Genomic DNA, 21,269 nt, shown 5'->3' on the forward strand with positions numbered 1-21,269 from the left:
AAGAGACATTTCAGTCCCGTGATGCTAGCAGAACCCAAATAGTTAAATCAAAAGGAAGTAAAGACAAAAGGGACGCTGTGGTGATGAAAAGAATAAACCTTGTAAAGCATTTGAAGAGATTTATTCTGAGCCAAATATGAGTGACCAATGGCCCATGATACAGCCCACAGAAGATCCTGAAAATATGTGTCCAAGGTGCCTTGGTACAGGCTTGGTTTTATATATTTTAGGGAAACATGAAACATCAATCAAATACATGCAAAATGTACATGGGTTCAGTCTGGAAAGGTGGGACAACTGGAAGCAGGGGGCTTCCAGGTCATAGGTAGATTCAAAGAATCTGATTGGCAATTGGTTGAAAGAGTTAAGTTATTGCCTAAAGTCTTAGGAATGTCTGAGTTAAGATAAGGGATTGTGGAGAGCAAGGTTTTATCATGCAGATGAAGCCTCCAGATAGCAAGCTTCAGAGAGAATAGATTGTAAAAATGTTTCTTATCAGACTTAAAGAGTCTGTTCCATCAGTATTTCTAAAAGGGAGAAAGGTATGATGAGGCATATCTGATGGTCCCTTCCTGTCATGGCCTGAACTAGTTTTTCAGGTTAACTTTGGAATGCCCTCACTGAGAAGATGGGTCCATTCAGATGATTGGAAGGCTTAGAATTTTACTTTCGGTTTACAGCTATTTCCAGAAGTTTAATGATGGAGGGAAAAGGTTTAATTAATTTGTTAATTAAATTCTTAAACACCTTTAAAAATTTTTTGAAAGGTATCTAAAGCTGTCCCTAACACCAAGGAATCTGCAAACTAATTGAGAAGATAAGCTATAGATTAAAAATTAACTGAAAATGCAAGACATTGAGAGATTGTTTGGCACTTTCCATACTCAGCCTGTTTTCACTCTACACTTTTATCCTTCTCTAATTTCATTCACTTTCACAGCTTCAAAGGTCACTTCTAACATAGGCCCTATGTACTAATGATGACTCCCAAACTGTGCCTTGGGTCCTGAGCTTTGTGCTGATCTCCAGGATCTCCAGGTCTGTGCTTCAAACTGCATACTGAGGACTTCTGTCTCAACTATGGTCATACTCTATGGATTTTGTAACTGAGGCAGTGACCCTTCCAGTAATGGTACCAGAAAGCCCAGTTTGGTGTCACTCTATCAAAAATGCTTATCTTAGCTCTAGGACTTTAAGGCAATGGGTTTCAAACTGTTTCCTGGAGAAGCAGGTGCTGCCTTTGGTTTATCCTACAGATGTTAGAATGCAAAACCCTTGTATTTATAAAACCCTTATCCCTGACTCACTTTCTGGCCTTACTTTTTGTTTTTTCTGTGACTCATTTCTAAGTTATGCTCTTTCTACTGGTAACATAGCTCCTGGGGAAAACCTGCTCATTCTCTTTTTAGGTCATAGGTCAAGATAAGGCTTAGGACCCAGAAGGGGACATGAAAGAAGGTTACACCCATCCCTCATCCGTGAAATCCATGTACTTTTCTACAAGATGAAGATAATCATAACTATCTCAAAGGAGGTTAAGTGGATGAAGAGAGATAATGAGTGCAAATTATCTTATGGTTGTAATCAGTATTTATTGAGGGTTCAGTATGCACCAGGCATTGTGCTAGGCATAGACACCTGCCTAAGAGTTCCTTACGGACAGGAAGTAAATTATTATAGCAAAGTAGGAACAATGCTATAACAGGAGTAAGATATATCCTGTGCTAGGGAAGTGCATGAAAGGGCTAGCAGCTCAGTGTTGAGGAAGTTTGGGCACATCTGGTGGAGATGCTGAGAAAAAGGAGTAGCAGTTAGCCACATGAGGGCTATCAGGGGAAGGGGCAGGAGAGGGTAGTGCAGGCCTGCAGAGAAAAAGCTCAGTGGGTTTGGGAACAGTGATCGATGATTCACTATGGCTGACCCTGGGAATGTTAGGTAGAATGTGTCAGGAGCCAGATTGAAAGAATGCCTTTTGGAAGGCCAAGGCAAGTGGATCACCTGAGGTCAGGAGTTCAAGACCAGTCTGGCTAACATGGTGAAACCCCATCTTTACAAAAATACAAAAATTAGCCAGGCATGGTGGCACATGCCTATAATCCCAGCTGCTCAGGAGGCTGAGGTGGGAGAATTGCTTGAACTCGGGAGGAGGAGGTTGCAGTGTGCAGAGATTGCACCATTGTACTCCAGCCTGGGCAACAGAGTAAGATTCCATCTCAAAACAAAACAAAACAAAACAAGTGTGCCTTAAAATACAAGGATATTATTTCTATCTTATCCTGAAGCAGTAAGAAACCAGTCTCAGCCATGGAGTCACTGCCATAGATTTATTTCTTAGAAAGATCCCACTATGTGAATCCTGGATGCAGCTGGTGAAAGTGGGTGAATTTCTAGAGTCTAATCAGTGTTTCTCAACCTTTTTTTTTTTTCAATATCACCTCATAAGAAGACTTTTTAGATATTATTTCCCCAAGCACCCCACTAATCCCCATGAAACTTTAATAACCCATGCTGTCTGTCTCTTTATGCATTGTATGTACTTTATGCATAAAATAAATAACATTGTTTGCTTCATCCACCCCCATTCAAGAGCCAACTTTCACCTTCTGAGGACTGCTAATGTAACGTTCCTCTAGACTAAGCCCATGAACTACTTGCCTGTTCCCTCCCCACCACTGTCATGCTCTGTCTCCAGCTGGTCATCTACTAGCATCCTAGCTGGGTTCCCTCTCCATCACTCCAGCACAGGGGTTCTCAACTCCCGCATTTGGGGCTGGATATTTCTGAGTTGTGCAAGGCTGTTCTGTGTATTGTAGGATACAGAGCAGCATCCCTGGCCTCTGCCTTTGGATGCTAGTAGCACTCCCTCCCCAGTTGTGACAACCAGAAATGACTTCAGGCATTGCCAACATCCCCTAATCGAGGTCCACTGTTCTGGTGCTTTAGTCCCTAGTTCTGCTACTCTTACAAGAAATATGTGCAATTACAGTGACGAATTTTTCCTCTCAGGAGAGATGGCACCCCTGGGCTAGAGGGATGCTAGGAAGGAAAAGTCCTTGTCCTTTTGGCATCCTCTCATCCTGCGAGCTACTTGTGTCTTTTCTTTAGGCAACGCTGAACTCTCCAGCTCAGGCCTCCAGGTCCTGAGTTCATAATCTCATTACAACTAATCCTGTTTACAGCCATTCTCTTGGCAGAACAATCTTGTCTGGACCAAGGCTCTTTCCTCGCCACCCAATGTTCTTGTTGCTCCATTGTTCCTGGGGACTGTGGCCTGGCTGCGTCTAAGCTTTCATTGATAGGGTTTATCCTGTTTACAGGGAGTCTGCAGAAGGGCCTCATCAAATACTTCCATCCCTTCCTTCAATAAATGACTCCCTTTGATCTGTGCAAAGCAAAATTGTGTTTATCAGAAGCTGGGCTTCCTCTAGCTGATGATGGGGACATCCTGTCCCAGACAGGCTCCCCAAAATAACACCTTCAAATTTCAGAATATTTTCAGGTTTCTCTACTTTGGAAGACTTTTTTTTTTCATGACATCTCTTATGGCAAGCAAAGAAAGGAGCGGATTTTGCATTTTGAAGCCCAAGGTAACACAAAGTTGAACAGGTCACCGCTAAACACGAGGAAAGGACAGTGTTGATAATAATGTAAACATGTGGAGCCAGAACAATATACAAGATTAGGGCTGGCTAGGTGAGATCCTTTTTCATACTGTCAATTTACAACTAGCAGTTATCTAACAAGGTGAAAAAGAGGTCATGGGTGTTAGTCATCTATATAACAGGATGGTAGAAGCTGACTGAATTATGCGGATGAATGGTAACTGCAATTTTACACTCTCTGAGGCAGGTTAAGAGCTCTATTTTTTTTTTTTTTTGAGACAGTCTTGCTCTGTCGCCAGGCTGGACTGCAGTGGTGCAATGTCAGCTCACTGCAACCTCCAAGTCCCTGATTCAAGCAATTCTCCTGCCTCAGCCTCCCTAGTAGCTGGGATTACAAGCACGCACCACCACATCTGGCTAATTTTTGTGTTTTTAGTAGAGACAGGGTTTCACCATGTTGGCCAGGATGGTCTTGATCTCCTCACCTCATGAACCTCCCCCACCCCAACCCCTGCCTCAGCCTCCGAAAGTGCTGGGATTACAGGCATGAGCCACCGCGCCTGGCAAGAGCTCTATTTACAGCAGTGGTTCTCAAAGGGTGGTCTCTAGTCCAGCAGCATGACCTGGAAACTTCTTAGAAATGCAAATTCTCAAGCCCCATCCCAGATAGTGAATTGGAAACTCAGGAAGTAGGGCCCAGGCACCTATAAGCTAACAAGCCATTTCAGCGATGTGATTCTCATGCACACTAAGGTTTGAGAACCCCTGATCTGCTTCAATAATCCTCAAACTTCAGTGTACACAAGAATCGCTTAAGAAGCTAGATTCCCAGAACCCATCCCTAAAGATACAGATTCACTTGGTCTAGGGTGGACTCAGGAAGGCTTGTGTTGCTAATAAGCATCCCAGGGTGATTTGGGTGCAACTGGTCCATGGACCAAGCTTCAAGGAGCATTGGCCTATATATAAAAAGGCAGTAGAAATTGTCCACATTGCTCCAGTCTTATTCTAAAGAGGATCCTTTCATGGCTAAGAATGAGCCAGTATTACAATTCATATTCCTTTCCTAGTCATCTCGTGAAGCAGGCTGCTAAGGTTACCTATTATGGCAGGTGGCTCTTTTCTGGGTTACTCTACTACTGGAAGGTTAGACTGGCCCCATGGGGTTCTTTCATACTGACATCTGAAGCACATTGCTAACTCCTAACCTGGGTTGGACTCAATGCTGTTGGCCTGGAGGCAAAAGCTTTTTATCCCATTACTAGTTCCTTGAACCACAGTCCAAGACACAATTTGGTTTTCCCAAGAGTTTTGTTTTGCACTGCTGATGCATTCCAGTCATTGTTAGGATGCATTTTCCTTCTCCTCTTTCCCTCCAGCCCCTGGGCAATGCCACACATGTATATATAGCCTCCTAGCATGAACTTACTCAAATCCTAACCCTCTCTCCCAGAACCTGCCTCTGCTGCAAGGCACCGGGCCCTTCGCTCTGCAGAACTGCACTTGCAAGACCACTATCAACAACTAATCCCAGCTCAGAAAGGGAGCCTCCGCAACTCATGCATCGCCTTCCAGGTATGGCATTGCTTGGGTTTGTTCCTTCCTGGTTTTGTGGCCCATGTCTCTTTAGACCTGTTTCTTTAGATTTCTTTCCACTCTGCTTTAATACGAGTTGTGAGGGTCTCTTGGGGCTCTGACTTTGCTTCTTTGTCCTACAAAACAGTATTTCTTGTGTGGTTTCCTGTGACCTGTACTCATCCAGACTTTCTCCAGTCAGTCCTTGGCATCCTACAGAGGTGGTCCCCCTCAGTCTTCAGTCACTGTAATGATCTTAGCCCTTGTTTACAGCCCCAGAGTAGAAATGGTTGTGTACAGTTTGTGCACTGCACAGACATCTGAGGAAGAAAGCAAGTGGGTAGGAAAATCCAGCTTGCACTCTGCTCACCAAGATGAGTGCCTGAAGCTGCTCTGTGGAAACCTGGAGGACTGGAGGAAGGTACATTGCTTTGCTTTTTTTTTTTTTTTTTTTTTTTGAGACAGAGTCTCACTGTATCCCCAGGCTAGAGTGTAGTGGCATGATCTCGGCTCACTGCAACCTCTGCCTCCCAGGTTTAAGTGATTCTCCTGCCTCAGCCTCCCGAGTAGCTGGGATTACAGGCATGTACCACTATGCCCAAATTTTTGTATTTTTAGTAGAGATGCGGTTTCACCATGTTGGCCAGGATGGTCTTGATCTCTTGACCTTGTGATCCACCCACCTCAGCCTCCCAAAGTGCTGGGATTGCAGGTGCGAGCCACCACGCCCAGCTGTTTTGCTTTATTTTACGTGTCAGATATTGATATAATCACATATAACTACATTAGATGATCAGCTAAAACCAGATTAGTCTGTTTTATTGTCATGTCATTGTGTATGTGAACATGAAGACTTTTAGAGTGTCTGAAAATATTTTATGAGAAATAAATAGGTTCCCTTTTTATTTATCATTGCTAGACTTTATTTCTTAGAGCAGCTTTAGGTTTACAGAAACACTGAGCAGAAAGTACAGAGAGCTTTCTATACCCCTGTACACCCCATCCACCCCACTCCTGGTCTCCCCTATTATTAAAAGCTTACATGAGTGTGGTACATTTGCTGCAACTGATGAATCTATATTAATAGATTATTATGAACTAAAGTTCATAGTATGCATTAGGGTTTACTCTTTGTGTTGTGCATGCTATGGGTTTTGACAGATGTGTGATGACATATATGCACTGTCATAGCATCCTAGACGATAGCTTCATTGCTATTGCTAAAACTCCCCTGCACTCCACCTCTTCCTCCTTCTTTTCTTCACTTCCCTCTCCAGACCCTGACAACCACTGATCTTTTAACCAACTCCATCGTTTTGAGGAAAGTACACTTCTTTTCTTTGCACAAAGAACTATATACCAGCCAAAACCACAGGATGCTTCTGCCCAAAGGGACAGCATTCTTAAAAAATATGCACAAAGGTTTTATCCCAGCCAGCCAATGCCTTGAATCCAAGCTGTCACCCAATTTAAGACCTTTCCCTGGATGGCGTCTATGTGTCCTGTCTCTCTTGTTTCCCCTTATCCATCCAGCACATCCTTTTCCTGGTAAACATTTCGATCTTCGTCTGTTTAGGCTGCTATAACAAAAAAGCCATAGACTAGGTAGCTTAAACAAACATCATTTATTTCTCACAGATCCCTCCAGAGGCTGGGAATTCCAAGATCAAGGCAACAGGCAGAATCAGGGGCTGGTGAACACCCACTTCTTGGTTCTTAGAAGACTGTTTTCTTATCATGTCTTCACATGGCAAAAGGGACAAGGGAGCTATCTGGGGTCTCTTTTATGAGGCCACTAATCTCACTCATGAGGCCTTCACCCTCACAACCTAACCACCTCCCCAAGGCCCCACATGCTAATACCGTCACATTAAGGGTTCGTATTTTAACATATGAATTTGCAGGAGACATAAACATTCCTTCTGTAGCAATTACCTTATGCTCCCCTCCCATCTACCCCCCAGCCCCCTCCTCTTCTCTGACACATCGTGTCAGCCCTGTCTGAAAACATTTTCTGTAATGATGAGAATGTTCTACACCTGTGTGGTCCAATAATAGCCACTGGCTGTGTGTGACTGCTGAGCATTTGAAATGGGTCTCATGTGACAGAACCTAATTTTTAAGTTACATTTCATTTGAATAATTTAAACTTAACTCCATGTGGCAAGCAGCAATTGTATTAGACCATATAGATTTAAGTTTTTACCTATGCCAGATTTCTCATTCTGATAGAATTTATAAACATCCCTCCAGTTTCATACTGAACATCCTCCTCTCTCCCTTGATTCTTTCCTGACTAATTAGAAAAGATACAATTCTTCCTGACCTGGTTGCTGAAATAGTCAGCTACCACGTTCATCACATTTATTACAGTTACATTTGCACATATAATATGTACAACTATTATATATCCATCAAAAGTAAAAATAGTTTTTAAACTATTAGTTTAAATTAAGCTAAACTATTAGTTTTTTTTCTAAAAAAATAGAAAAACATATGCACATATGCTGCTGTCTCACATAACAGATCTTTTTTTTTCTTTTTGAGATGGAGTCTTGCTCTGTTGCCCAGGTTGGAGTGCAGTGGTGCAATCTCAGCTCACTGCAATCTCCACCTCCCAGGTTCAAGCAATTCTTGTACCTCAGCCTCCCAAGTAGCTGGGATTACAGGTATGGCCACCACACCCAGCCAATTTTTTTTGTTTTTAGTAGAGACAGCATTTCGCCATGTTGGCCAGGCTGGTCTCAAACTCCTGGCCTCAACTGATCTGCCTGCCTCAGCCTCCCAAAGTGCTAGGATTACGGGTGTGAGCCATCATGTCCAGCCTCACATAACATATCTTAAAATTTTTTTAATTTATGAAGCTATTTGATGTTGCTTGTCTATAGCTTTTAATGCTTCCCCCTGTTGGAAGTTTTCTGTTTAAAACCCTATACTCCTAAAAATCAGAGTAGAGGTGCATAACTAATGCTATATTTGGCAAGAACTACAAGGCCATAGTTAGTGGGCTAATGTGTCAGTTCAGGAGATCGTGGCACCACCTTTAAGGTACGAAAAGGGGAGAGGGGAAGAAATAATAGCACCAAAAGAAATTAAGAATTTACGTTCAAGATTCAGCATGGAGTGAGGTAAGGAACGCTGGATTGTGGCTCTCAAAAGGCTGGAGTTAGTTCTAAGCACATCTGTGCCACCAGCAAGTCCATAGCATTGGTCATATCACTTAATCTCTCAAAGGCTCAGCTCTCTGCTTCACAGCATGCAGGTTTTGACTGGACACTCCAATTTAAGGTGTCTTCTAGATCAAAATGCTCTTTGGCTCAAACACAGTCTTAAGAATAACTAGGAAAGTTGAAACAAACTTTTGTCAGACAGACCATTTCACATATTTCTATCATCCACTTTTCCCACCTAGCAATGTTTGTGACAAATACACCAACTTTCCTGAGGACAAGAACAAAACAATATTTTAAGAAACAACAAAACTCAGTTTGGAGTGAGTCACTGGGCCTGACCATGGTGGCTAAACTGACCGCAAACCTTTGTGAATAGTCTATATGGTGTCCTTCAAACATCTGCACAGACCTTTTATTTTCAGTGCTTTGGACAAAAATAAACACAGTCATTAAGCCAAATTCTACATTCCACAAAACAGAGGAAAAGTTAACACATAACGTTAAGTCCACAGCATAAGAATGGACTCCTCAGCTGAATACTTCTTGCCAGCGTGCCCATATGAGCAGTCAGTTAAATGCCTGGTATCTGTTATATGAGCAGTGGGAAATCTTTGCATACAAAAAAGTATGAGCTGTACTAAAGTAAACTCAGTATTCTGGATCTCTTAATGTACACATAATTACCACTTAGGCTTCTAAGCAAAATGATTTGCTAATGGCAACTAAAATGTGACATGCCCCAGAGTGAAAAAATTGATTCATAACTTGGGAAGGTTTGACTAGATTGCCCTCAGGCAAGTGCCTAGAGAGTTTTCCTCTCTCTCCCTAAACCTTGCTTCTGCTGTCCCAACGTACAAAACAGGAATAGGGTTGTTGTGAAGATTAAACGAAACTAGGGCAGGTCTTCTGAACAGATACTGTTACAGTGCTGCAAGCCTTCCTTCAGAAACCTTGGCACCCTTACAGTTCTACATTTATTTATATCATCATTTGACCGCTGTTCCTCTGCTGACTGTAAGTTCCATAAGGACAGGATTTATGTCAACTTTTTCTCAACATTGCATCAGTGCCTCCTCACAGAGCCTGGCATATAAAAGGGTGTCAACAAAAATCTTTTGAAAGAAATGTGTCAGTCATTTGCCGTCACTTGTGTCAAATCCCTGGGTTTGGATCCTGTGTGCTTGGACAAGTAATGTTTATGCTTCTGCCTTAGTTTCTGATTTCTATGAAGGGAAGATTATAATTGGATCTACTTGATTGAATAGTTGTACAAATTAAGTGAGATAATATGTGCAAGGAGCTTGGAACAGTATCTGGTACATAGTGAGGACTCAATACATGCTAATGAATTTTGATGATGGCAGTGGTGGCAGTGGACATGCAATAAGCTCTTCGTAAATAATAGCTCTTCTAATTATCATTCACGGTCATCATTGAAAGAGTATTTGCCTTTTGATTATCAGTCATACGGTGGTCCTCAGTTACCTATGATATCACAGGACCACTGCTTTACCTTTCTATGTTGTGCCAGGTACAGAGGACAAAGGTAGTGTCAAAGGAGATATCCAAATGATGTTTACAATGGTACATGGATCTCTAGGGTCCAAGGAAAAGTTACCAAGCATTTTCCCACCTCTCCACTTTTATCCCCCTCTTACTTCCCAATACCTTCCCCCCATGCTTATATGGTCTTCTGGCTATTTGACCAGTCCTCTGTGGGGATTTGCAAGTCCCCAGCTTGCAAATCAGCCTCCCCTAGAGGAGCTGTCTCTACTCATCATAGTCAAAGGATGTAATCTATTCTCATGTAGAAATAATGTATTCATAGGAGGTAGATGACCAAAGCCTGTAGTTCTGTATCCAGGAGAGGAAGAGAAAATAATAGAAAAGACTTGAGGCTAATTCTAGATCCTGCATTTACTAAGTCACCTCTGATAAATTACTTGGTGAATTGTCTTAGAAAAATTATTGGTTTGTTAGGAATAATCAGTATAAGATCCATGTCCCAGGTTTGTAAGAACTAAATGAGTTAACTGCATAGATGGTCTAGTTCCAATTAGATAAGAGAATTTCTAAATAGTGAAAAGTAGAGATTCTGCTGCACTCTGCCCTCACAATTCTAGCATTTCCAGGTTTCCAAACCTAGGAAATATAGCTAAGGGCTTTTCCTTTCTCTAGGGACTCCCTTTACAAATGATATAGCTACTTTCTGCCCAAGGACAAAGGAGGAGGGAGGACAGACAGACACACACACACACACACACACACACACACACACACACACAGACACACACACATTTTCTTCTTTGCCTTCTGACCCTTTTCTGTTGAGACACTAATTTGGGAATTAAATTTCAATAATTCTAAAATCCCATTTCAGTGCTTTCCATATACTATTATTTAATGGAATAAGGTTAACAAATCTTATCCTTAACCCTTCTCTCATTTTTAAAAATTTCATGATACCAGATTTGGATTTTATAGCATTTCAAGAATCATTTGGGATTAATTTGGGATTCAGTTTTACTTGAGAACTAGCTGTTGTAAAGTTGAATTATTTTTAAAAAGCAAAATTACTTTCATCCATCTTATTCTCTTTTTTTAAACAGTTAAGGAACATTCACTTTGATATTCATAGATCTTTGAAGTATAACATAAGCATTCTAATTTCTTGTTTAAACATGATCTAACAAGATCGATAGCTAACTTGTAAAAAAAAATGGGGAAATAAGTTAGCCCTACACTTAAAAGAGTCAGTATCCCAAAGAATATGATTTTTTAAAATGAGATCAATAACATAGAGCTCTTCAATGTAAAAGTACAACAAATACTAATAAATACATGCATAATTGGACCTGCTTTATTCTTATGGCTGAGATGTATAAATGCATTGCTAACCTATAGATAGATGATTTGGGGGGAAAATGAAGAACTCAGAGTGTTTCATAAGCTTTTTAGAGTAATTCTAGTTCTAAAGAAAAATTTCCAGGCAAATTCTCAAGTTCAAATCTTAATGTGCCTTTTATCCCATTAGGAGCTGTTTCTATCCTGAGCACTGAAGGGACAATATCTGACATGTGCTTGATTAACCCATAGGGATGTAAGGCCTTTTAAAAAGGCACGAAAAGACCTATGTAAACATATCTTCTGAATTTTATAAATACTTTATTGTTTACTTATTTGAGCAAATTGCGTATCTCACTAACAAGTCTAACTATATGTAACATTTAACTTAAAAAAACAATTAGGGAAGAAAAATGAGGTTTAGTTAAAATTGAAAAGCCATTTGTTTTCTCTATAATGCTGACTTTTGTAAGGATTTTAAACAATGAGGTCAATAAAAGTATTTAAAGCCATGGGGAATAATTGCACGGTCTCATTATTCTGTATACAGTGTCCTTCATATTAAATTTTTCCCTCTTTTCCCTAAACATTTCTTCTCCCCTTCCTTCCTTCCTTTTCAGAGTGAGCACCTGATCAGAGAAAACCTGCTTGGCTTTGTAGCCCTAAGAGTTTGGTTTCCCAGAGGACAGACTCTAGCCTCTCAACCTAGAACTTTCTACCTGTGTTAACCTTGGGCTAGCAGCTTAACCTTCAGAACCTCAGCCTACTCATCTGCAACTGGGCACCCAAGTCACATGTTAATGTTGGCATTATATTGAATATCGGGGATTTTGCTAATGGGAGAATGGTTTCCCACACAACCCCCAATTGCAGCTAACTTATGCTTTGATATAATGTTGCTATAGGTCAAAAATAAAATAGGCCTTGGGACATGTATGAATGGATGGAGTCAGAAATACAGATTCCAAATTATCCAGTAGCAACTGAGAAGAAACAGAAGGCAGGGTGTATCTCTAGGCCAGGGCCTTTGAATCCCTACACCTAATGTAGGCCTAGGCACAAGGTAAGCACTAGATGCATGTGCTTTTGAAGGATCTTTTGTTGAATTTGTTAATGATAAGTTGCCCTGGCTAGAATGAAGCTGGTGAAACTAGAAGGTAACAGAGATTTATGGGCTAGGAGCAAAAGATGGGAATCTAGCACACTGGGTTCAAATTCCAGCTTTAAAGTGACTTTGGGCAATGTCATTTAATTTCTCTGATTCTGGGTTTAAATCTGATCATTCTTCTCCCTATTTGTCCCCCATCCCGTACATTCTTTTCAAACAGTAACAGCCACCACCACCACCGCCTTTAATGGCTTTTCATTGCCTTTAGGATGAAGTTCTAAGCACAGCTCACAGCATCTGGTCCCTGCCTATCTCACCAGTCTTCTTTTGCTAGTTCTCTTAGCTCCAGCAATGTGGCCTTTTTTTTTTTCAGTCCTTCAGAAGTGCTACCCCACTCTTTCTTGCTCCTGGGCCATCTTGTCCAACAGCATCTTGTCTCATCTGCCTGGAATAATTTTTACCCCCAGCACCAGTAATGCCTCCCTCTTGCCTGAATAACTCTTACTGTCCAGGCTTCAACATCCTTTTTATCCATGAGTTTTTTTTTTTCTCACCCCTGTCTATGTTAGGGCCCCTGGCATATGCTCCTCAGTTTCCCTCTTTCTTGACACTCACTGCATTGGGATGTATGTTCCTGCATTAGACTCCATGGGATGTTTGTGTGTTTGTAGAGGGCTTGGGTCGGAGGGGAGGTGAGGGGCAGGAGGTCTGCTTTTTTCAGTGCTGTATTCCCAGAGTGTAGTCCTATGCCTGTTCCTAAAACTCACTGAATGGATGAGTGAAGGATTTAATATCAAGAGACCAATATTCATCTACCTCATAGACTGGTGAAGGGTAATGGAGATCGTGTATGGATAGTGTTTAGCACAATTCTTAGCACGTAGTGTCTCAGTCAATGGTGGCTATTATTAATAATACAAATGCTTAAGTGATGGATTTGTTTCATTTCAAAATTCTTGGTGGACACTATTTTAAACAGGCGAGTTAAAGGAAAATAAGCAAGCTGCCATTTTGCGCCCATTCTTCTGAAAACTATTCGAAGGTTTTAAAGCAGAACAAGTTAAAACAATGCGGCAGACCTAAAATTGGAGCCAGCATAGAAAACGGCTTTGATGTGATGGATCTAGTGTAATTGTGTGTTTGCAAGGGCCCTGAGTCTGGCTCCGCTCCAGGTGCAAGCATCCATAACCCAGTCTATCAATCAGATGTTACCAGTTTGAAGGATTTTGTGGGTTTTTTTTTTTTTAACAGAAATATGAGCTATGCCTGTAGGAATCTACATGTTAGCACTTGGAAAATGACTACAGTGAGTATCACATAAAAACACAATTTGCAAAAGATAATTATGGAACCCACATGAAAGTCTTATATCTAAGTCTTCTGCATGAATAATGAAAGGTGAACAGTATAGCTACTGTATACACATGCAGCTAGTGCTTACCTTGTGCCTGGGCCTACATTAGGTGTAGGGATTCAAAGGCCCTGGCCTAGGGATACACCCTGCCTTCTGTTTCTTCTCAGTTTCTACTGGAGAATTTGGAATCTGTATTTCTGACTCCATCCATTCATACATGTCCCAAGGCCTATTTTTTTTTTGACCTATAGCAACATTATATCAAAGCATAATTCTAAGGTAGGACTTCTATACTGAAGATCATATTATGTACAGCTTGGTGTAATAGACTTGTGTCTTCTTTTATTTAAACATTGTAAGTGTGAGACTTCTTTTATTTCCAGCTGACCAGGTCTCTTAAGTTACAAACTTTGCTGAAAATCTAACATAGGTAGGATAGCTTATCATGATTCTTAGCATTGGAAGAAACTGTGAATTAAAGGAATGAGGCCATAAAGTTGCTATGCCATGGGTCAGAGCCGATGTTTTAAAATGGGGGCTTTTAATTGATGCCTGGGTGACAAGAGTGAAACTCTGCCTCAAAAAAAAAAAAAAAAAAAAAAGGAAACCAAAAGCTTTTACCAGAACTCCAGGCAAATATCTCCTTATGTCTCAGTGGCTGGGAAAGGGGATATTTCACTAGACAAGTGTTTCGTGAGGTAAAAGGGGGACGCGGATACTGAGTAAGTTATGAACAGTGATGCTATACTCGGCTTAGTTTCTTCATATTATCCCGGTTGCAGATGGGAAACAGGGCAGGGGATTGACTGATCTGGGTCATCATTCATGCTCTCCTGGTGGGGTGTGGATGAAGAAGAGAAGATGTGACAGGTCATTTCTGGCAGCTTCCAAGTCTATAATAGCTTAGCTAGCAAGGGAACTCACTGACAGCATTTTGCTATTGACTTACATTTTTAAAATCATTATGTTACTTAAAATAAAGTAGATAGCCATGTGAGCTGAGCTAGATGCTTTCCTCCATGACAAAAAGAAAAAGATGAACAACTAAGTTACCATTTGCAATAGGTCATATGTGACTCTGAATGCTTGTGTGTCTGTATATTTGAGAAATATCTGGGCCTTCCTGATGTCCAGGTTGACATACAGCCTCTTTTGCCAAGTTGGGAAGAGATCTGAAAATCCCATTCCATTTTATTTGCAGAAATCACCACAGCATTTCTTCTTCTAACCCTAATGGGAAGCACATGGAGATCATTGAGGGCTGGGAGCCCTTCTATGCCCAAATTATGTTTTTTAAGCAAAGAGCTATGATAAAGCGACCTCCAAACATGACCCTGGCAAAAGTCAGTAGCCTTGCTTGTTCTGGCCATGTTCCTGATGTAAGCCAGGGTTCTGGGAAGATTTACTTTAATTACAACCCGTTTTGCTCTGTTCCTCATGGTCTCTTACATAACATGTATTACAGTGACTAAAATTGAAATTTTCATTTTGGAACTAATTAAATGGATGTAATTTGTATTTGACTTTTTTTTCTTTTAGAAGAGCTGGTGAAGTCAGCATGTTGTACTGTTTTTCTAAAGCACAAATAACATAAATTCTCTTTATTTCTTTACTTTTTGTATTTAAGTAAAACTTTTGCTTTTGTGTTCTATTATGAGGATAATAAAAAGACTTATGGCATCATCTAACAGCCATCATACAGCATCCTATGAAGAATATTTCTTTAGAAAGCATTTTCTTCTTTTTTAAAAAATAAATTTTACTGTATATATTTGAGGAATACAACATGATGTTATGAGATGCATGTATTAATATACAGTAAAACGGTTACTATAATGAAGCAAATTACCATATCTATCCTCTCACATAGTCATGTGTGTGTGTGTGTGAGACAGAGAGAGAGAGAGAGAGAAAAGCAGCTAAACTCTACTTATTTAACAAAATCCTTGATGCAGTACAGTTTTATTAACTACAGCCTCCATTTTGTACATGAGATCTCTAGGCGTGTTCATCCTACTATCTGCTACTTTTTATCCTTTGACCTGCATCTCTCTATTTTCTCCCCACTGACCCATAACCATTGTTTTATTCTCTTTGTCTATTTGATTTTTTGTTTTAAGATTCCACATATAAGTTAAATCATGTATTTTTTTTTCTGTGTCTGGCTAACTCACTTAGCATAGTGTCCTTCAGGTCCATTTATGCTTTGGCAAGTGTTAGGATCTCCTTCTTTTTTAAGGCTGAATAATATTCCAGTGTGTGTGTTTGTGTGTGTCTGTATATGTATATATAGCACATTTTCTTTATCCATTTATTTGTTGACACTTAGGTTGTTTCCAAATCTTGGCTATGGAATAGTACCACAATGAACCTGAGAGTGCAGATATCTTTATGGGGGATGATTTCATCTTTGTGTGTATACTCAGAAGAGGGATTACTGGGTCATATGGTAGTTCCATTTTTAAATTGCTTTAGGAGCCTCCATACGCTTTTCCCTCATGGCTGTACCAATCTAAATTCCCACCAACATTGTACAAGGATTCCCTTTTCTCTACCACCTTACCAATATTTGTTATTTCTTGACTTTTCAGTAATAGTCCTATTATCAAAAGGGTACGACATGGTATCTAATGAGTATGAGATGATGTCTCACAGTGGCTTTAATTTGCATTTCCATGGTTGTATTAATCCGTTTTCATGCTGCTGATAAAGACATACCCGAGACTGGGTAATTTATAAAGAAAAAGAGGTTTAATGGACTCACAGTTCTACATGGTTGGGGAGGCCTCACAATTGTGGCAGAAGGCAAAAGGCACATCTTACATGGCAGCAGGTAAGAGAGAATGAGAGCCAAGCAAAAGGGAAAACCCCTTATAAAACCATCAGAACTTGTGAGACTTAGTCACTACCATGAGAACAGTATGGGGGAACCACCCCCATGATTCAGTTTTCTCCCACTGGATCCCTCCCACAACACATAGGAATTATGGGAATTGCAATTCAAGATGAGATTTGGGTGGGGACACAGCCAAACCGTATCAATGGTGATTAGTGATGTTGAGTACCTTTTTCACATACCTATTGACCATTTTTGTGTCTTCTTTGGAGAAATGTCTATTCAGATTCTTTACCCTTTTTTAAATCAGGTTATTTCTTTTGCTGCTATTGAGTTACAGATGCTCTTTATAAATTTTGGATATTAACCCCTTATCAGATACGTGTTTTGCAGGTACTTTTCCCCAATCTGTAGGTTGCCTTTTCTTTTTGTTGACTGTTTCTTTTTCAGTGCAGAAGCTTTTTAGTTTGATGTAGTCTCATTTATTTATTTTTGCTTCTGTAGCCTGAGTTTTTGGTGTGGGTGTTTTCTTAATATACTAATAAGTTCTCATGAGAATTGGTTCATTTCCAAAAAGCCTTGCATGGTGATTACATATGAAAGTTAAAATCCATGTTAATTAACATAAAGCATGTTGATTAATACTAGAAACACTCCATTCTCCATGTATCATGAAAATATTAGCATATGTTATAATGCCAGATCAAAAAAGTGTTTTAAATTGTACCATATTACTGGCTATTAAATTTATAAATCATAATTTTGTTCTTCAGTTCAATAGCAGCTCAATGTAACAAGCAAGCATCATTTGAACACATTATGTATGTGCAAGGCACTCTGCTCTGAGTATAGAGAGGAATTAGCATACTGGAGTGCCTGTTCTCAAAGGACTTTTATTCCATCAAGAGGAAACAGACACATAAACAAATAATTACAATGCATTGCGATCAAACACAATGATAAAACTTTACACAGAGACCGGATTTAACTCTGTTGGAGGATGGTGAAGAGAGGGCGTCACAGAGGCTTCATAAGGAAGGCAATGCCTGATGAAAACCTTCTTGACTGAAGGGTGCTGAGGAAGTGGCAGCAGGGCATTCCCTGGGCAGAAGGAAACCAAGTATGTGTTGTGATAAAAGTGAAAGTTAGCAGTGCTGGGAACAGAAACTAAGTGCCAGTGAAATGCTGGCAGGGGATGAATCTGGAATATTTTGAAGGTTACACTGAAAACCTGGCAATTTGATTCAGTATTGCCCAAAAACGTTACTAAAGATGAAGCTTACTGGTGGTTCAGGGAGATAATTTTGCTGGTCTTGTCTTTTTAATAGATCACTTGATTTGAAGCAAAGTTTTAACAAACACTATATAAGCATAATTTATTTTCATTTGAATATTGTATATAAATGCCTCAGGCTGTTTGCATAAATAGTATATTTATAAAGTATTTGTTCTTGCATAGCAACAGACTGAGAGCAAAATAAGAAAAGGATGTAAGTATTTAGTGAACATGGAGAAAAAAAAACAAACTGAGGCTCACTGATCCTTCCGTCTCCTTTCTGCCTGATTGAGTTACTTGGTCATCTATCTCTGCATATTAGTAGAAAAGAGTTCCCAATCCTGTCTAATAAATTGCAATGCAACAAACCACCTTATTTATTCATTCTCTTAATATGTTCTGAGATGCTTGGAACTGGTGATAGAGAAATCAAGAAGAAGTTGTAGCCGGGCATGATGTCACATGCTACTTGGGAGGCTGAGGAGCAGAGATCACTTGAGCAGATGAGTTTGAGGCTTCAGTGAGCTATGATCATGAGACTGCACTTCAACCTGGGCAACAGAGAGAGACCCCATTTCTAAAAGGAAAAAAAATGGTAATTTCCCACAAGAGAGTGGGGGTGTAAGCAGATACTGTAAGTCCAGTGTAATAAGCACATTCTTAGAAGTGAGGCCTGCAAGAATGCAGAGAAGTGAGCTAATTCTGCCTGGTGGCAAAAGAAATGCTTCATAAAGGAAGTGATAATGCAGCTTTGAAGCTTTCAAGAACGGAGAAAAGGAGGAACGTGTGATGGCATTTCAAATATAGGATACTGTGCGAGATTACATTATTGTTTCCAATTATTTGTTCCATCTTCCTGTGACAGGTTTATATTTCCCTGCCCCATTTAAGGTCAGTCTTGGCCACATGACTTGCTCAGACCAATAAAATGTGAACAGAAGTGATTTGTGTCTTAGGAGCAAAATCCATCATGACTTTCCAGTATTATTCTTTTCCCTGTGACATGTGAGAAAACCATTCTCATAAAGGGCCTACTCATTCCATTTAAGTCCCAGAACAAAGAAGACTCTTGAAGTAAAGTTGATGCCAACGTACAGCCAATGTATAATATACAAGCAAGAAATAGACCTTGCTGTTGAAAACCTCCAAGACACAGGATGCTGGCTAAAGCAGCATACCTTAGGAAAGCTGATTAACACAGAAATAGTCACTGAAAATGCACAGGACTATGAAAGGGAACAGAGTGGTTGAAGAGTGGTGAGAAGTTCGGACTGGCTGAGAGTGTAGACTCAGCATTTAGAGAGAGACAGCCAGAAATACTCCAGAAAGGTAGCCTGGGAACAGATTTTCAAAGGGTCTTAAATGTCCTACTAGGAAAGTTGAGTTTTAGTCTTTAAATGGTAGAAAATGAAGCTAAGGAGTGACCTGATAAACTTTTTTTCTTAGGAAGATTATTCTAATAGGAGGGAAAAGATGCTAGTGCCAGGGATATCAGCTAAAGCATCATTATGATACTAACCACCACAGTGTATTGTGTACATACCATGTGTGAGGCATTTTGCATCTATTCATCAAAGTAATACTCACAAGAACCCCCTGTGGTAGATATTGTAATGATCTTTTTTTTATAGATGAGGAAACTGGGGCACAGAGAGGTTGAATAACTTGGCTAAGTCACTCCAAAAGACACTGTAGCATCAGAGCTCCATCCCAAGCAGTCTGGGTGCCAGAGTCCATAGCCTTCACCCCTATATCCCACTCTCAGAAGCCTACCAAGTGGTAATAAGCATCTGAACCACATGGAGATAGAGAAGAAGGCCTTGAGTCTGATATTTATGGGGCTGCATAGGCTGAAGGTGGCCATGAGATGAAGCTTAGGAGTGACAGAGATGGAGGAGCCACAGATAATGCCTCATTCTTTACTGAAAGGAGCTCAATCAGGTCTGAAACAATCAATGGGAACAAGGGAAAAGAAGAGCAGATTTAGGAAATGAAAATGACGAGTTTCGCTTGGGATACATTAATTTTTTTTTTTTTTTTTGAGATGGAGATTCGCTCTTGCTGCCCAGGCTGGAGTGCAATGGCACGATCTCGGCTCACTGCAACCTTTACATCCTGGGTTCAAGCAATTCTCCTGCCTCAGTCTCCTGAGTAGCTGGGATTACAGGCATGCACCACCACATCTGGCTAAGGGAGACATTAATTTTGAGGCAGATATGAAGCACCAGCTGAAGATGACCTATTGGCAGTGAGAATTTGGGACTGAAGCTAGGAGCAATGTGGGGTGGAGAGAGACCCCAGGTGGGGCAGAAGGCCAGGGATGAATTCACCCTGGCAGATGTAGAAAGTGAGTTGACAAGAGTGTCAAGGGAAGAATTTGGAGGAACCCCATGATTTAAGGAGTAGATCTAGGAGGAAGAGACAGAGAAACTTTGACTGGGAGGCAGTGATAAAGGAAAGGAAGGTGATAGGCAGAGAAGAGAGGATGGGTTTTCAAAATGATGATCACCACAATGACTTAAAACTGGCAGAATTAGGAGGCGACCACAGCCACTTTGTTTGTGGCACACTCCAGCTGTAACAACTGAGAAACAAGAACCTCAACTTCCACAGCAGCATAAATCACATTGTACCTTATGAGTGTCCCAGTGGAGGAGGTACAAGGGTACATTTGGGTGGAGGTGGAGAAAAAGTAGAAAATGAGCTTCCCTAATGATGACTCTCATAGATGTAAGTACTTTATACTCATTTATAACTGCAGAACTTATTTATGAACTTCTAAAATGACAGGTTCCCATAAATGGGGAAAAAAGTGCATTGCTTCAATTTACAGGAATTGCCTAATTCCAAACATAGTAATGAGAAGGATTTAAAATTAAAATCCTTTCTGGAACACTCTTCTACCTGGAAGAGCTAGCTTGTTAGAGTCACCACTTATATGTTCTCCATTAACACTATTACATTTCAACAGCCTGTAATTAGTTCAAAGAATATTAAGATATTTGCATAGAACTCCCCAGGTTTTTGGATGACCTAGTAGAATATCAGATTTTTAAAAACATATGAATAGCTCAAAGCTACACAGAGTTTGCTATGCAACATTCTATTAGGAGTAGCTCAAATGAATGCTTTAAAATAGAAGAAAATATTACAGTATTTTACCTATAACATAAATGACTTTCTTGGTGAGTATACCTCAAATTATTGAGGTATGTTGAAATGGTGTTTGGAAAATGTCCCATAGAAAAAAAGCTTGGAAACATGGGGTTAAAAATCTTAATTTTATTTTTCTATTTTATATAGATAGATTCCTGGATTTTTATCAAAAATGAACATTCTCAGGTTCAATTCTCAGAGATTCTGATTTAATGAGCCTTGGAGTGGGTCCTAAGAATCTGAATTTTAATATAAACAGAATATTTATAATTCTATTTCTCCTTCAATGTGCTGGTTTACATTGCATAGCTCTAGAGATGGATATTATGTAGCAGTGCCTAAACT

The 21,269-nt window shown here is 40.2% G+C and overlaps 1 protein-coding gene across 1 annotated transcript in view; it reads left to right on the forward strand.

Moving 5' to 3' along the window:
* Positions 1-5,038: 5,038 nt before the first annotated feature.
* LIFR (LIF receptor subunit alpha) overlaps positions 5,039-21,269 on the forward strand; it is a 115,414-nt gene continuing 99,183 nt past the window's right edge. Inside the window, exon 1 of the mRNA XM_032278915.1 lies at positions 5,039-5,177. The gene's annotated coding sequence lies outside the window, so the exon portion shown is untranslated. The remainder of the gene's footprint in view (positions 5,178-21,269) is intronic.

The sequence above is a fragment of the Sapajus apella genome, unplaced genomic scaffold (assembly GCF_009761245.1).
Source record: "Sapajus apella isolate SASKATOON/1434 unplaced genomic scaffold, GSC_monkey_1.0 scaffold11, whole genome shotgun sequence".
Lineage (NCBI taxonomy): Eukaryota > Metazoa > Chordata > Mammalia > Primates > Cebidae > Sapajus > Sapajus apella.